General features: G+C 53.4%; 4 non-coding genes across 4 annotated transcripts; 3 read left to right on the forward strand and 1 right to left on the reverse strand.

Annotated features, from left to right (window-relative positions):
* Positions 1-190: 190 nt before the first annotated feature.
* Positions 191-263, reverse strand: TRNAR-CCU. Its single transcript has one exon. It is a non-coding gene; the product is annotated as a tRNA-Arg (tRNA).
* Positions 264-4,402: 4,139 nt separating this feature from the next.
* Positions 4,403-4,475, forward strand: TRNAK-CUU. The gene has a single exon. It is a non-coding gene; the product is annotated as a tRNA-Lys (tRNA).
* Positions 4,476-5,352: 877 nt separating this feature from the next.
* TRNAP-UGG lies at positions 5,353-5,424 on the forward strand. Its single transcript has one exon. It is a non-coding gene; the product is annotated as a tRNA-Pro (tRNA).
* Positions 5,425-10,558: 5,134 nt separating this feature from the next.
* TRNAK-CUU lies at positions 10,559-10,631 on the forward strand. The gene has a single exon. It is a non-coding gene; the product is annotated as a tRNA-Lys (tRNA).
* Positions 10,632-14,653: the final 4,022 nt, after the last annotated feature.

Below are 14,653 nucleotides of genomic sequence, written 5' to 3' on the forward strand. Positions count from 1 at the left end.
TGCCCCTCACCCCCCAGCTAGCCTCAGTGGGTTCAGCCCCAGGTGGCCCCAGCTCCCTTCTTTCCTCACCTTCAAGGGTGTAAAGAAACACCCGTCCCCTAACCTCGAGGGTCCTAGAAGGTGCAGCTCTCAGAGACGTGGCTGACAACAGAAGCCACCCCAGCATAGCAATGCCAAAATTGTGAGTGAGTACCCCGGGTGGGACTCGAACCCACAATCCCTGGCTTAGGAGGCCAGTGCCTTCTCCATTAGGCCACCGGGGCGCACTACCTGGTAGCTGGCTTCCCGTCCAGGACCCGCCCCCTTCCACTCTTCCGGCGCCCGATGTCTGTTCCAGCATTTTGCTGTGCTGGTTGCTTTATTTAGGGCCCATCTTGGACACCCCCGGGCCCGGTCCCGTTGGGTCCTGGGGCTTCCCCAGCTCATCGGCCGCTCAAGTCCCCGCCGCGCCTGGTGGGGATGGAGGAGGGAGCCGGGCCGTTGGTGGAAGCCGCCCTGCGTGTGCAACTCCCGGACTGGACCCCGGACCCCAGAACACCGAGCCTAACTTCACCCTCCCTTTGGAGGTATCGGGACCGAAACTTCCCCCAGGTTCCCTCCCCCGGAGCGGAGAATCCCGCCTCTGCCCCAGATGGGGGAGTCAGGGTGACCGAGTACCGGGATCCCGCATCTTCGTTCTGGCTTTTTGGTTTAAGGGTATGGTGCTAGCCTTGGGGGAGTTTTCAGACCCTGTCTGTTTCAGGTGGGGCAAACCGGGAAGGCTCCGAAGCCCCCTCCAGGAGGAGGAGCTCCACCAGGTCTCCCCTTTTTAGTGCCCAGCACAGGGGAGGCGGTCGCTTCGAATTTTTCCAGCTGGAGTAAGTGTCCCTCACCCTCCGCTCGTCTCACCTGGAGGCGAGGCGAGGGGGGACCACGGGACCCTGTTGGGAAGGACACTGGGACTTGTGGACAAGGACCGAGGTGGGGGTGCGGGGAGAGCTCGGAACCTCTGCACTCGTCCTCGGACCGGCGTGGCACCTTGTCCCACGACGACGCCCTTGAGGCTCGGACCCAGGACCTGGCCCCGGGATCATGCTCAGGAAAAGAGAGGAGGTCGCAGCTCCTCGGATTCCGGGCATACAGACTGTGGACTCAGCGACCTCACACCTCAAACCACCCCACCGGAGCACGCGACAAAGGGGACCCGGTTTGTCTGCGGCGGAGGCTCCGGTGAGTGGGCCACTGTCCAGGGATGGGACCCCGACATTCCTTTGCGGCGCTGGAACTTGGGCCACGAGTGGGAGTCTGAGCTCCAGGATTCGGCGCCTGTACTCGCCTGCGGGACTTAAAGGATGGGAAGAAAAAGGGTAGGAGTAGCCAGTCACCTGGGCCCCACCTGCACTTGCACTGCCCTCTACTGCTCTACTTGCATCTGCTCCTCTACTGACGGGTCTCCCTGCCTCACTCATACCCTTGAGTTGGCTTTGTGTGGGTCAATAGGGCCCCCTACATCTTCACACTAAAGGAGACTCACATTCTACCCCTCTCTATGGGTGGGTGGTAGGGTTGTCTTACCGCAGGGAATGCTCCAAGTGAGGGTGCTGGAGGGGAAAGCATCCAAACCTGGGGATCGGGAGGAAAAGAGGCCAGGTTGACGGGGATACCCGCCCAGGAGGCAGGGTCCTAACATCCCATTGCCCTTTGACTGAGGATCTGTGGTCACACTCCTGCTCCTAGCAGAGGAACAGGCTTGGATTTCAAACCACCCTCAGCCTCCTCCACTGCTGCCTCTGTCTCTGCAAGCAAAGGGCCTCAGAGCAGCCCTGACCCCAGAGCCCAAGGAACTCAACCAGTCTGCTCCTCCCGACCACCCTGGGCCAGAGCCTGAAGCCTGGTAGAGACCCACACCTGTATCCTGGTCTCTGGAGGCTCCCAAGGCATGGGAATTAGGTTGAAGGAGCTGAGGATCCTCCCTGGTCTACCTGCCTCCAGGGCACCAGGCTCTGCCTTCCTCTTAAAACACCCCCTTACCCCGCTAAGGCTGCTGCCACTGTGGATGCAGGGTGGGTTGCTGAACTGAGGCTCTTATCTCAGGGATGTGGTCTGTACCACACCTTGGACCTGCCTTTTATGGCTCTGGACTTTTGGGTTTAACTGAGGTCTGCACCCAGATACTCTTGGGCTCCCAGCATGAGTAAATATTACTATCTCATTGTGGAGACCAGAACAACCTGGAATCCACAAAATAAAATCACCCATAGGACACCCCAAGATGTGGCCTCCTGGCCTTTTCCAGACATGCTCTGTTCAGACCCACAGGAGAGAGCTGGGCCCCCCTGGGGAGCCCTGTGCAACTCCCTGGCCCCTGCACGGGTGGACAGAGGAGGCTGGGAGCCCAGGTGACAGAGAGGATAGTATAGGAATAAGGAATAGACATGTTTAAAATTAAACCTGACCCCAGCATCAGGGGCCAGATTCTCTCTTATTTTAGGGGACAATTTCTACCCTCCCCTCTCAAATGCAGGCAGCCCCACACCTGCTGCACCCACCTTCCCTGCCCCAGCCCTGAGATGCTTCTCTCCAGGGATTCCTCCCAGCATCCAGGAGACCCTGTTGCCATTCACAGTCCTACCGTCACTGGTTCTGTGGGCAAGTTGGTACTCAGTGTATCCCCAGCCTCAGCTCAAGACCTGGCTCAGCCAATGGTTGTCAGAAGAATGGACAATACAGTCCCCACCTAACAGGGAGCAATACCACTCCCAAGGAAGGAAGAGAGGCAGGGGAAGTAACTGACCTTGATGGATTTCTAGGGGTATATGCCTAGCTTTAGGAGTGAGAAGCCCTGGATTCAAATCCTGGACAAGCCCTTCACTTGCACTCAGGACACTTTTGTGGTGTGGATGGAATGGTGGGCCCTGATTCTAGGTGCCTTACGTTATGATGGAGAGCAAAGGGGTTGAGACAGGAGAAAGTGAAGAGAGGGGTTTCTGGAGCCGGAGCCCTGCCCTCTCCCCTTGTTGTCCAGGTCTCACTTTGGGATACTGTGGGCTGACCCATGTCCCTGACCCATGCATCCATACTTCCGTGCACAGACTCTATCCCTGAACCTCAGTTTCAGGAGAATTCTGTGCTTCCTGGAGAGATCCTGAACTGGGAAATCTCCACGGCCAAGTGGCTTGTGGTCTGGGGTCTTGCGCCTCCCCATAAGCGTGGAAGGTCAAGGACACAAATCCTGGGCAGTTCTTTTAGGGTTGAGGGAGGGTTGCAGGACCAGGCTTCTCTATTCCTCATCTGGACTTCACAGATCTGGACCCACCAAGCCTGGGCTCTCAAGGGCCTCAGTTTACCCATCTGTAAAGTGGGGATAGTAGCAGCTCATGTCTCAAAGATTTGGTTGGGATCTTAAGTTACTTAATGTTTTGGTAAAGCATTTAGAACAGTGCCTCAAGACTCCTGCCTGAGTTTCCGGCCTGTCTGCCCACCCCAGGCCACCCCAGGCCACCCCAGCCACCTCCCTGAGCAGGGCAACTCTGGGCTGGTGGAAGCCCAGGTTTTCTCCCTGAGGTCCCTCCCAGTTCCCGGGGCCCCTCTTGCCTCCCCACCTCACACTCCTCCCCACCCCTTTGGGCAGGAACCTGAACAGTCTTGTCCTAGATTGGCAGCCCCTAGCTCTGGATCCTAAGGGCTTGCTCCCATCAGGTGATCCAGCTGGACTTAGAGTCAGGGTTCAGCAAAATATTTCAAGGGCGGGAGGAATCCACGGGTCATGCCTGCTTTCCATCGCTCTGAGGAAGAGGCTGGATTCCCACATCCCTGGCACCACCTCAAGCTGGCGCACCCACCTCCCCTGGCCTCAGGATGGTGCGGGGACCCTGGCCTCAACAGGCGGGCCTCAGGCGGTGTCAAGGCCCAGAGAAAGACCAGATTCAACTCAGCGACTGGCACCATCCAGGATCTCAGACTAACTTTTGGGGTTGGGGTTGAGGGCAATGCGTGCAGCTGAAAACGTCCATGATCTGGAACAGACCCTGACATCTTCCTGAGCCAAGACGCGACTTTAACCTAGATATTCAGCAGCAGCATCTATGTGGGCCCCCTGTCATTTTCGGGCCGCAGGGCCGCGAGTCCCGGGATCAGCTCGGGCGCGTCAGCCCTGAATTTTGTCCACGCCGCAGGGCTTCCGGCGGCTGCTGAGCCGCTGGCCGTTCGTCCGTCCGTTGGTCAGTGAGGCGCCTCACCCCCAACCCGGCACAGCTGCTCCTGGCCTGTAGACGCTGAGGATTCCAGGCAGTCTAGACCCACAGAATGCCCTGAGGGGACTCCATGTCCCTGCTGACCCCGGGACCTGCCCCATCCAGTCATTTGGGAATGGTCCACAGCCAGTCAAGTTTGAAAACTTGGCCGTAGTCAACCAGCCACAGTTGCCCGGCTAGCTCAGTTGGTAGAGCATGAGACTCTTAATCTCAGGGTCGTGGGTTTGAGCCCCATGTTGGGCGGGGTTTTTGGCGCCTATTGTGGATTCCGGTCCCACATGGATTGGTTTTCTGCTCCCAGCTGTCCACTCCCGACTAAAATGTGCCCTGCTGGAGGCACAGTGAGCTGAAACACACAAATTCCTGCTCACCAGAGGAATCCGGGCTGGGTCCTGCCCTCGGAGTTGTCTGCTCCTTTGTAGAGGGTGGGGCCTCTCATGGCAGCTTCTAGACTCTCAGGACAAGGCAAGAACCAATGCTCTTTAAGGCCGACAAGGGTGTTCCTCCTCGGGGAAAACTGTCCCCAATTAAAATACAAGAAAGTGTGAAAACCTGGGCTCCTCCAGGAATTTGACCCTTTTGTACCTAATCGAGAATCATACCCCTGGGCCAATGAACCATTCCACCTAACCTCCTCCTCCTCTCGCTCAGAGACACTGCTCCGCTGAGGGAGAATTTGATCCAGGTGTCTATCAGGCAGGTGTCGATCAAGTAGAGGAATATAGGGCTGTTCAGTAGTTCCAGTGTCTGTTTTGCCTCCCTCCCTGACGAGGCCCAGGAGTAGATACCCGCGACTGGTCCCGTGTGGGGCCGCTTGCGGGCGGGCTGTTCACCCTGGAACAGGGCTGCGAGTCTCCTGCCTCCATGTGTAATAGGAAAGCCGTGGTTTTAGGGGCCTCCCGAGAACGGAGAGCCGCAGCTGCGCGGTCTTCCTCTGGCTCCCGCCGCACTTGGAGCAGATAATCTAACCCTCGATCTGAAATCTACCAGCGGCTGCGAACCCGCGAACCCACAGAGTCGGCTTCACAGGTGCGCAAGCTAACAACTGAGCTATCGGGGCGAGCTTTACATAAGTCACCTGTAGAAGGGCTGAGAGAGAAAAGAAAAAGGCTGATGCGGTGGCTCGTTGGTCTAGGGGTATGATTCTCGCTTTGGGTGCGAGAGGTCCCGGGTTCAAATCCCCGACGAGCCCTACTCGTTTCCCGAGTTCAAATCCTAATAGCGCCCTTTCTTTTTCCTTTCAGCGTTTTCAGCGGAGGACGGAAGATCGACCAGTGGAGGCGTCAGGGAGATGCAGACGGCTTCCTCTGAGAGTGGGATCGGCGCGCAAAGGAGATGACTCCGGCAAACAGCGAAGGAAAGTGCATTATTGGTTGCTCTAGGGGTACACGTCTTATGGCTCGGGATGGTCGCTGCTCAAGTCGCAGGTGAGCCCTACTCTTACTTAAAGTTGCGTTTTAGTGGTGGGGAGAGGGAGGGAGAGAGAGAGAGACAGACTCCCGGGCTTCCGTGGGCAGAACTTCAGTGTTGGGTCCTGCGCTCGGCCCCGGGGCTTCCCAGATGAGAGAGCGAAGAAATGGCGCCACAGATCCAGAGGGGTGGGGGAATGGTTGAACATCTGGGAAGGACATATCGACTGCAGAGCGTGCCCCAGAACCCGACCCCCGACTCCTGGACTCGGCTCTTGCTGTTCTGAGGGCAGCGTCCTCTTGCTGCCCAACAGGACCGGAGGAACCTCCTCCTCCTCCCCTTTGGTGAGCTGGGAGGGGCATCGGGACCCGCCCAGGTGTGGGGTCTGGTTGGTGAGCTAACCCGCCTCCCTCTAGGGGGCCGCGCCCCCCCCCCCCCCCCGCCCCACCAGGCCATCCTAGGACATCCGAGACCAGGACCGTAGCTGGCCGGCTGATTCAGTCGGTAGAACACAGCGACTCTCAAAGTCAGCCTCTCAGGTTGGAGGCTCCACGTGCTCGCTTTCTTGGTTTTGATCTCACCTTGGCGGGAGCTGGGAGCGGAGCCGGGAGAAGCGGGAGCAGCGAGGGGAGGCAGAGGCGGTGGTGGCCGTTTCCTCCGTGCACTCCGCAGGGGTTTGGTGAGCAATTACTGGGTGCCAATACTTGGGGGTTCGACTTTTTCCAAAGCGAGCATCCCGGCGATCGCGGCCCAAGGACCCTTCGCGCGCCCCCGCCGGCTCTTGAGCAGTCCGCCTGCCCCGCGCGGCCAGGAGCTCCTCTCCGGCTTTGGCCTCGCGGGTCCCCAGCGCACTCGCGGCTGAGAGGAGGCCAGCAAAGGGACCGAAGAGCGGCGCGGGGACTTAAGGCCTGCCGCCCTTCCTGGCCGGGGGCTCTTTGTCGTCCGAGCACGGAGGAGAGGCGGCGGGGACCACCGCATTGGGGAGAGCGCAAGGTCTGCTGCCTGCTTTGTCGGCACAGGGAGCGCTGGGTTTTCTCCCTGCCCGTGGGTCCTGGAACTCTACACTTCCCGGTGGGTCTGAAATTGGAATCTCTTCTTCGAGCCACTTCATTGGCCTTGTCGGTCCCACCCCCGGGGTGTCACAGCGTCATAGGGGAAAGCCAAAGAATGCAGGTCGAGTGGCTCGTTGGTCTAGGGGTATGGTTCTTGCTTAGGTTGCGACAGATTCTGCGTTCAAGTTCCACACGAGCCCTACTTTTTCCCCAGTTGCGTGTCTCAGCCCCACTCAATGCCACCCACTGTAGTTTAGAAAATTACATTGAGGACCAGTAGCCAAAGCGTCTCCACGAGTCTCGCAACAAGCTACTTTTGTCAGTCCAGGTTCGAGGCACCGAAGACTGGAGAGGTCTTTCCTTCCTCTGTGCATCAGGAGCCCCGTCTTCACCAGCTGGAGGCCTCTGAAACGTCAAGCCTGGGCCCACACTGCCCGGTCAGGAGGCCAAGGCATTAGCCTGGGGAGAAGTGATGGGTTGCTGGCGATTGCAGCTGGCATCCCGAGCCTGCTCCCACCCCAAACCCAGTTGTTCTACCTGGCGTGGCCTGCTGCATCTCTCCTCCTTCCCTGCCTGAGGTCAGGAGGAGTACCGTGGCCCTGGACCCCAGCGCCCGCCAGGAGCCGTGTCCCCTCTGCCCTGTTCTGCAGCTCAGGGGGCTGCCTTCGTGAGGCGCAAGAGGTGGACACCAGGAGCCCAGACACCAAGCACCAGGACCTGCTATCACGGGAAAGTTCAAAATCTAAGCATCTGAAGAACAATAGTGGGTGTGTTGTTGGTCTAAGGCTATTATCCCACGTGGTTACACCTCCACCCGTTGTCCTGCCAGCTCAATAACGTCAAGCAATGGATTCAGGACAACACACACCTTACCACTATCAGAGAATATCTCAGACCTGTGAGTAAGCCTAACAAAACATGTTCGAGAACTCTACAGGGGTGGACATCTGTTGTGCAGAACCCTGAGGTGGGGATGGCTCCAGGCTCCAAATTCCTACAAAACAGTTGCTCAGTGGGAAGGCACCTTTCCTCAAAGTACCCGGGAGTGAGAGGAAATCGGGAGGGAGGTTAACTCCTCCAGCCTTTCCCACTTCCCCGGGCACACTGGCCCAGGAAAAGTCCCCCGCGCCCCACCGTGGGGTCTCAAGTGCTTGCTGGCCGACGCCTTCAGCTTGTGCTGGAAAGAAGAGTGCCATGGGGTGCCAAGAGAATTTGCCGCTCATAGAACCTTAAGGATGGTTACGCTGGAGAGGAGGAAGCAGAGAAATGGGTGGCAGAGGGTCTTCCTTTTTGTTTGGGATGGTGAGGTTTTGTGCCTTGAACCAAGGATCATGAATAATCCAATGCTGGGAACTTGAGGACCAACTGGGGTGGAGGGAAATCAAGTAGAAAATTTAGTTTAAAGTGACCCATGACTGGTAAGTAGTAAACAATTTTCTGTAGAGAAATACACTTTTATTCTAGATCTCACAGGATTCCCCACACAAGGAAAATGGGCTACTCACAATGAAAAATATCAAGGAAACGAGGCACCATGAGCAACAACCAATGAACAATAGACAATGAAAATAAAACTGGAAAGATTTCAGATGCTAAGATTATCAGACACAGACTATAACGCAACTATCTCTACCATGTATAAAGACATGAAAGACAATAATGAAAATATATTTGAGAACAGGAGCTCTGTAAAATGCTTTAGAAGAATGAAACAGGACTAAATTTTTCTAAAATTAAAGTATGCAAAAAATGAAACAAAACTCAATAGATGTATTAACAGTTGGTTTAAAAAGATGAGAAAAATGGTAAACTAAAAATAGGTCAAAATAATACAAAAAAACCCTAAAATATCCCATATGTTTACAAATTAAGCAATACACTTCTAAATATTCCATAGGTTAAGGAATAAATTACAATGGGATTTAGAAAATACTTAGAAATAAATGATGATAAAAATACTACATATCAAAACCTTTAAGACATGGATAATGCAGTAGTTAGAGGGAAATTGATAGCCTTAGATGTGTGTAATAGAGAAGACAGGTTGAAAGCTAATGACAAGAAGTTAGAAAAAGTACAGAAAAAATAAACTCAGATAAATTAGAACAAGGGAAGAAATGATGAAGAGATGAACGTAATGAAGTTGAAAACAGGCATACAATAGAGATTAATGACAAATCTTGGAAGGCAGGTCTTGGAAAAAGCTAATGTTATTGATAAAACTCTGCAAAAACTGGTTAAGAAATAATGACAGAAGACACACATAACCTATATCAAGGAATGACTTTACACTTATTGCATAATTTAAGAAGATAATAAAAGCATATTCTAAACAACTTTGTAAAAATTTAGAAAAAAATATATAATTTTTTGAATTATAAAACATGCCTTAATGGAATCAAACTGGAATAAAAAGGTAAATGATCTTAAAACTAATAAAGTGAATCAATAGTCAAGTATTACCCTCCAAGGAAAATTCTTGACCCAGATGGCATCAGTGGAGCACGCTAACAAACATTCAAGAAATAAAATTTTAGTCACACACAAAATGTTGCATAGAAGAGGGAACCTCTGAACACATTTTATGAGGCTAGTGCTATTCTGATAACAAACTAACCATGGACAGCATGAAAAAGACATTTAAAAGCACATAATCTTGCTCATGAAAATAAATATAAAATCTTAAAATAAATTTAAAATATTAGCCAACCAAATCTTACGAGATGTAAAAAGAATAATATGTTACAGCCAAGCTGAATTTATCCTAGGGAATGCAAGGTTGATTTGACATGAGAAAATTGGGAAATGTATTCAATAAATTCAGGGGAAAGTATCTGATACAATCCAACTTTCATTCATGATTTTTAAAATTCTTAGTAAATTAGCCAAAGAAGGAAATACCCATAACTTCTCAAATTATCTACAAAATACTGCAGCAAATTTCATATTTGTGGTGAAGCCTTGAAAACATTCTCTTTGAGGTTAGAAATGCAACAAGGATGCTGACACTCTCTACTTCTATTGAACATTTTATTGGAGACAGTGGGTCACCACACATGTGGGGCTTCCCTGGTGGCGCAGTGGTTAAGAATCAGCCTGCCAATGCAAGGGACATAGGTGTGAACCCTGGTCCGGGAAGATCCCACATGCCGCGGAGCAACTAAGCCTATGCGCCACAACTACTGAGCCCGCGTGCCTAGAGCCTGTGCTCCGCAACAAAAGAAGCCACCGCAGTAAGAAGCCGCGCACCGCAACAAAGAGTAGCCTCCGCTCTCCGCAACTAGAGAAAGCCCGTGCGCAGTAACGAATACCCAACGCAGCCAAAAAAAAAAAACACCTAAACATGTAACTACCATATGACCCAGCAATTTGGGTATTTATCTCAGAAAAATGAAGACTATGTTCACACAAAAACCTGTACACGAGTGTTTATAGCTGTTGTACTTGTAACAGCCAAAAAAACTGGAAATAATCCAGAGGTCCCTTAAGGGGTCAATCGTTAAACTAACTGTGGTACATCTCGCCCTAGGTTTTCACCCTTGGCGCCGCTCCCTCCGTCCCCCTACGCCCAGTTGCTTATCCCTACACCCGACGTCAGGTGGGCCGGGTGGGCATAGGGGCCAAACCGGGTTCCCTAGCTACTGGGTGGTGAGGGAAGTCCTGGTCTAGAAGCACCCTTGTTGCAGCAGGGAGCGTCGGGGGCGGGGGGTGGAACCTGTGGCGGGGAACCTCCTGTGAGGCCCAGGAAGCTTTGGCTGGTGACCCGCCCCTGGTGCCCTCATCTAAGTCATTAACTATTCTAGGGCCCATCACCTTCGCATTACTCCCCATCAACATGTACAATGATAAGACTAGTTTCCGGGTGCCCGGCTAGCTCAGTCGGTAGAGCATGAGACTCTTAATCTCAGGGTCGTGGGTTCGAGCCCCACGTTGGGCGAGCTCTCTTTCTAGTTTGGACCTTTTGTTTGGAGTCCTGAGAAACTCAGCAGGTAGCGACTAGTAACCAGGATACCACACCTGGGGGAGTGGCTTTTCCAAGCAAGGCGTTTCTGTGACCTGCCGTCAAAAGGCACTCAACGCAGGGCAAAAAGGCACTCAACGCAGGGCAGAAATAGACACAGATGTAGAGAACAAACGTATGGACACCAAGGGGGGAAAGTGGCCAGGGGTAGGATGAATTGGGAGATTGGGACTGACATATATACACTAATATGTATAAAATAGATAACTAATAAGAACCTGCTGTATAAAAAATAAATAAAATAAAATTTAAACGATTAAAAAAAGGCACTCAACGCTGCCCTGCCGGACCCGGAGTTCCTTGCTGGCTTTTACCCCAGTGCAGCCACAAGCGCGCTCCCGGCTGCAAGGAGTGTTTGCTAAGTGACCTAAGGGCCGGGAGGGGACGCACGGATCGCTGGCCCTTCCGGGCCTGTGGGCTTATTGTTGTCTGAGCGCTGGATCCACCAGATTTGGGTCGGGGGGTAGGGTGCAGGGGCCGCTCCCCTCTTTGTGGGCATGGGGAGCTCTGGGGTCCTTGCCTCGCTCACTGGTCTTTGAGCTCAACACTTCCCGGCAGGTCTGAAATTGGAACCTCCTCCCCACACCACTTCACTGGCTTCCCTGTTCCACATCCGGGACGCCAAGAAGTCTTAGAAGAGAGCCAAAGGGTGTGCTTCGTGTAGCTCGTTGGTCTAGAGGTACGATTCTTGCCTCGGGTGTGAAAGGTCCTGTGTTCAAATCCCGGATGTGCTCACTTCTTTTTACACAAAAACAGTTCCTCTGTAGAGATTTGGGAACGACCTGAGGCCCCAAACCTTGGGCGTCGAACCCAACACTGCAAGAGAGAATTAGAGAAAATATTTCAAAGCCTCAATGTGTCTCCAGGTGCTTTTAAAATTTTAGTAGGAGTCTTGGCGGTGGTCCAGTGGTGCGGACATCCCGGTTCAGGGCGCTGCGCCTGGGGCTTCGATTAGGTTAAGGCCGGTAGGGGAGAAAATCCGTGAGAGGCAACAGTCTCCCAAAGTCACATAGCTTTCAGGGTTCAAGTCCAGCAATTACTCCAGTGAGACTCAAACATCCCTGCTAAGTGTCCAGTAACGTATCCGCCGTGACTACCCAGCTGGGAGGATGGATGAGGCACTTAGAGACGGCGCCCCAGGCCTTCCTCCCCTTTCTTTATTCTCTTTTCTTCCTCCTCCTCTTCTCTCTATTTCCTTGTTACCCCTCACCTGGGCGCTCCCCGGTCTGCCCTGGTCCCGCTGTCCCAGATCGGGAAAGGGTTCCTGGAGCCCGAGCGGGGTAGTCCTGGGGTCCACGCCATCAGGACAGGTAACCTGTGCCCCGCTCTGGACGTCAGGCTGTGATAGTCCCCTTTTTTGGCGGCTGGGGGTCCCGGTGGTGTTTGACTTTGACCCTTAAGGAATTCCAATCCCAGAGAGCTGCTTTCCGTAAAGGGCGATGGTTCCCCACTTTTGGAGCAACCGTGGGCCGGGGTCACCCCTCAGGCCAAATCTCCTCTTTCTTCCAGAGTCTACCGCAGAACTCCAAGGCTGACTCTTGAATTAGATTTCCTGGGTGGGGGGGGCGGGGTGGGGGCGGAACTGGACTTCCCTGGTAGCGCAGTGGTTAAGAATCCGCCTGCCAATTCAGTGCACACGGGTTCGATCCCTGGTCCGGGAAGATCCCACATGCCGGGGAGCAACTAAGCTGTGTGCCACAACTACTGAAGCCCGCGCGCCTAGAGCCCGTGCTCCGCAACAAGAGAAGCCACCGCAATGAGAAGCCCGCAAAGAAGAGTAGCCCCTGCCCGAGGCAACTAGAGTAAGCCCGCGCGCAGCAACGAAGACCCAACGCGACCAAAAATAAATAAAATAAAAACATTTTTTTAAACTTTAATTTATTGGTTAAAAAATTATTAACAGCTTGAAGGAAATTACAAAGAAAAATACTCCAGCAGAGAGCTGAGGTTTCCAGTAACACGAATGTGCGGGGTTTTGGGGACCAATCCTCTCGCTAAAAACAACTGAAAATGTTGGATATTAAAAACAAACAAACTTCAAAGCAGTGAAGAGCTTGTTTTGGGGAAAGTAAAGAAATTCCGGGCCCAGTTTAAATGGATGTGGAAAACCAGAGGGATGCTGGAGTCCCAAAGCTGCGGTCGAACCAAGGACTCTTGCCAATACCGGCAAACACGACCGCTTCTAGACCAAGGCAGATTCCTCCTTGAATCTGTCACCCTCAAAGATGAGTATGTACAGAAACACACCCGTCCCGTCCCAACGGGCCGCCAACTGCTTCTGGAAAGCGTGTTGCCTGGGGTCTGCTCCTCCTCCCGCCTTCTGCTAGAGTGCAATCGATTTAAGAGGAGAGCCTGTGCCGAGACCTCGCGCACCCAGAAGACGAAGCACACCCCCGGAGCAAGGGGGCCGCGTCTACAGCGTCCTAGCTCCTCTCAGTGAAGGCCGCGTTCCTCCAAATTGGTTCCTGTGCAGTCTTGGGGGTGGCGGTTCCAGCAGCCCTCCCGCCGCTTCATCCGGGCCTGTGCCAGACTGCCAGGACCAGCCGGACAAAGGAGATTAGAAGACTGAATCAAAGTGTGTTCTCTGATTCTGTCCTGGATTTTTTTTTTTTTTTTAAGCCATAAAGGATATTATTGGAGGAAATTCGAAAATGGACTGTGCGTTAGACAATCTTGTTGCTCCAATGATAAAAGATACATTTGGGGTGGGGAGGTGGCGAGAGGAGTCTCTGAGGTACCGGGAGCTCTCCTGGGAGGAGGGCTTTTACATTTGGATAAATTACAAGCCTTAGTGAATAAAGAAGGGTGGGTTGCGAGGAAAATTGCAGGGGTGTGTCCAGATACCCGGGACTTCGGCTTTGTATAACTCCATGGGGAGGGGTTTGTTCTGGCTCTGGGCCTGGAAGAGCGACGTCCGGTGTAGAACATTCTGCGCGCCCCCAGTCTCCTGTACGTAGGCCAAGCCCTCAGTGACAGCCCCCTGCGCAGGAGGCTGCGGAAGAGGCTCTGACTTCCGCCTGCGGGTGAGCCTCGGAGGGTGTGGAGGGGTCTCCTCCCCTTGCGCACGGTGTTGGTCCCGCACCATCTTCCTCCAGCCCTGAGCTCTCCCGGGTCTTCTGTCCAGCCGGGGCCCGGGAGGACCGAACATTTATCACACACACTGCAGTCGGTGGTCCGGCCCAACACACCACTGATCCAGCCAGGGTCCCTCACTGCTCGCTGAATCTGTCATCCGGAGGAGAATCCAGGGCGTTCCGGAGCTTGGGACTCCTTCTGGAGGAACCCGACAAGCCAGATTTGGCGGTGCCAGCGCTGGAGGAGCCACAAAAAGGCAGGAGAGCGCGGCGGGCGGCGAGTGCGCGGTCTGCACAGGAGCTCCGCCAGGATCGGCAGTTTCTGTTTTGTTCACGACTGCGCTCCTAGAGACTTGGATAGAGGTTGGGACGTTGCAGGGATTCAGCCAAATTTTGAGTACTCAAGCCAATTCCTGGAGCATTTTCTAGCCAGTGCTGACGAATTATTCCTTCTTCTCATATTCTCAGGAAAACTTTTAGCAGCCACCCCAGTGGCCTAATGGGTAAGGCACTGGCTTCCTCAGCCAGGGCCTGTGGGTTCGAGTCCCACCTGGAGTAGTATGAGGAAGCACTCTATCTTTAGGTGGGGGGGCGAGTTTTGGGTTACAGACACAGAGGCAAATGGGTCTTTATAAAATTCGAAGATACGCCACTGACCATAAGGGAATGTGAGTTAAATTTACAGATGTTTACTTCGAAAAGAAGGGAAGGAGAAAGACTGTGTACCCATACACCTTAATGGAAAAAATGTGTGGTTTCACCCTGTGTTTTGGAAAGCAGTCTGGTATACACACCTCTTTGATCCTCTAATTCCACTTCTGTAACAGACAAAACTACCGATGTAGGAAGTTTTATTGCAGCAGT

This window comes from Phocoena sinus, chromosome 15, assembly GCF_008692025.1.
Source record: "Phocoena sinus isolate mPhoSin1 chromosome 15, mPhoSin1.pri, whole genome shotgun sequence".
Classification (NCBI taxonomy): domain Eukaryota; kingdom Metazoa; phylum Chordata; class Mammalia; order Artiodactyla; family Phocoenidae; genus Phocoena; species Phocoena sinus.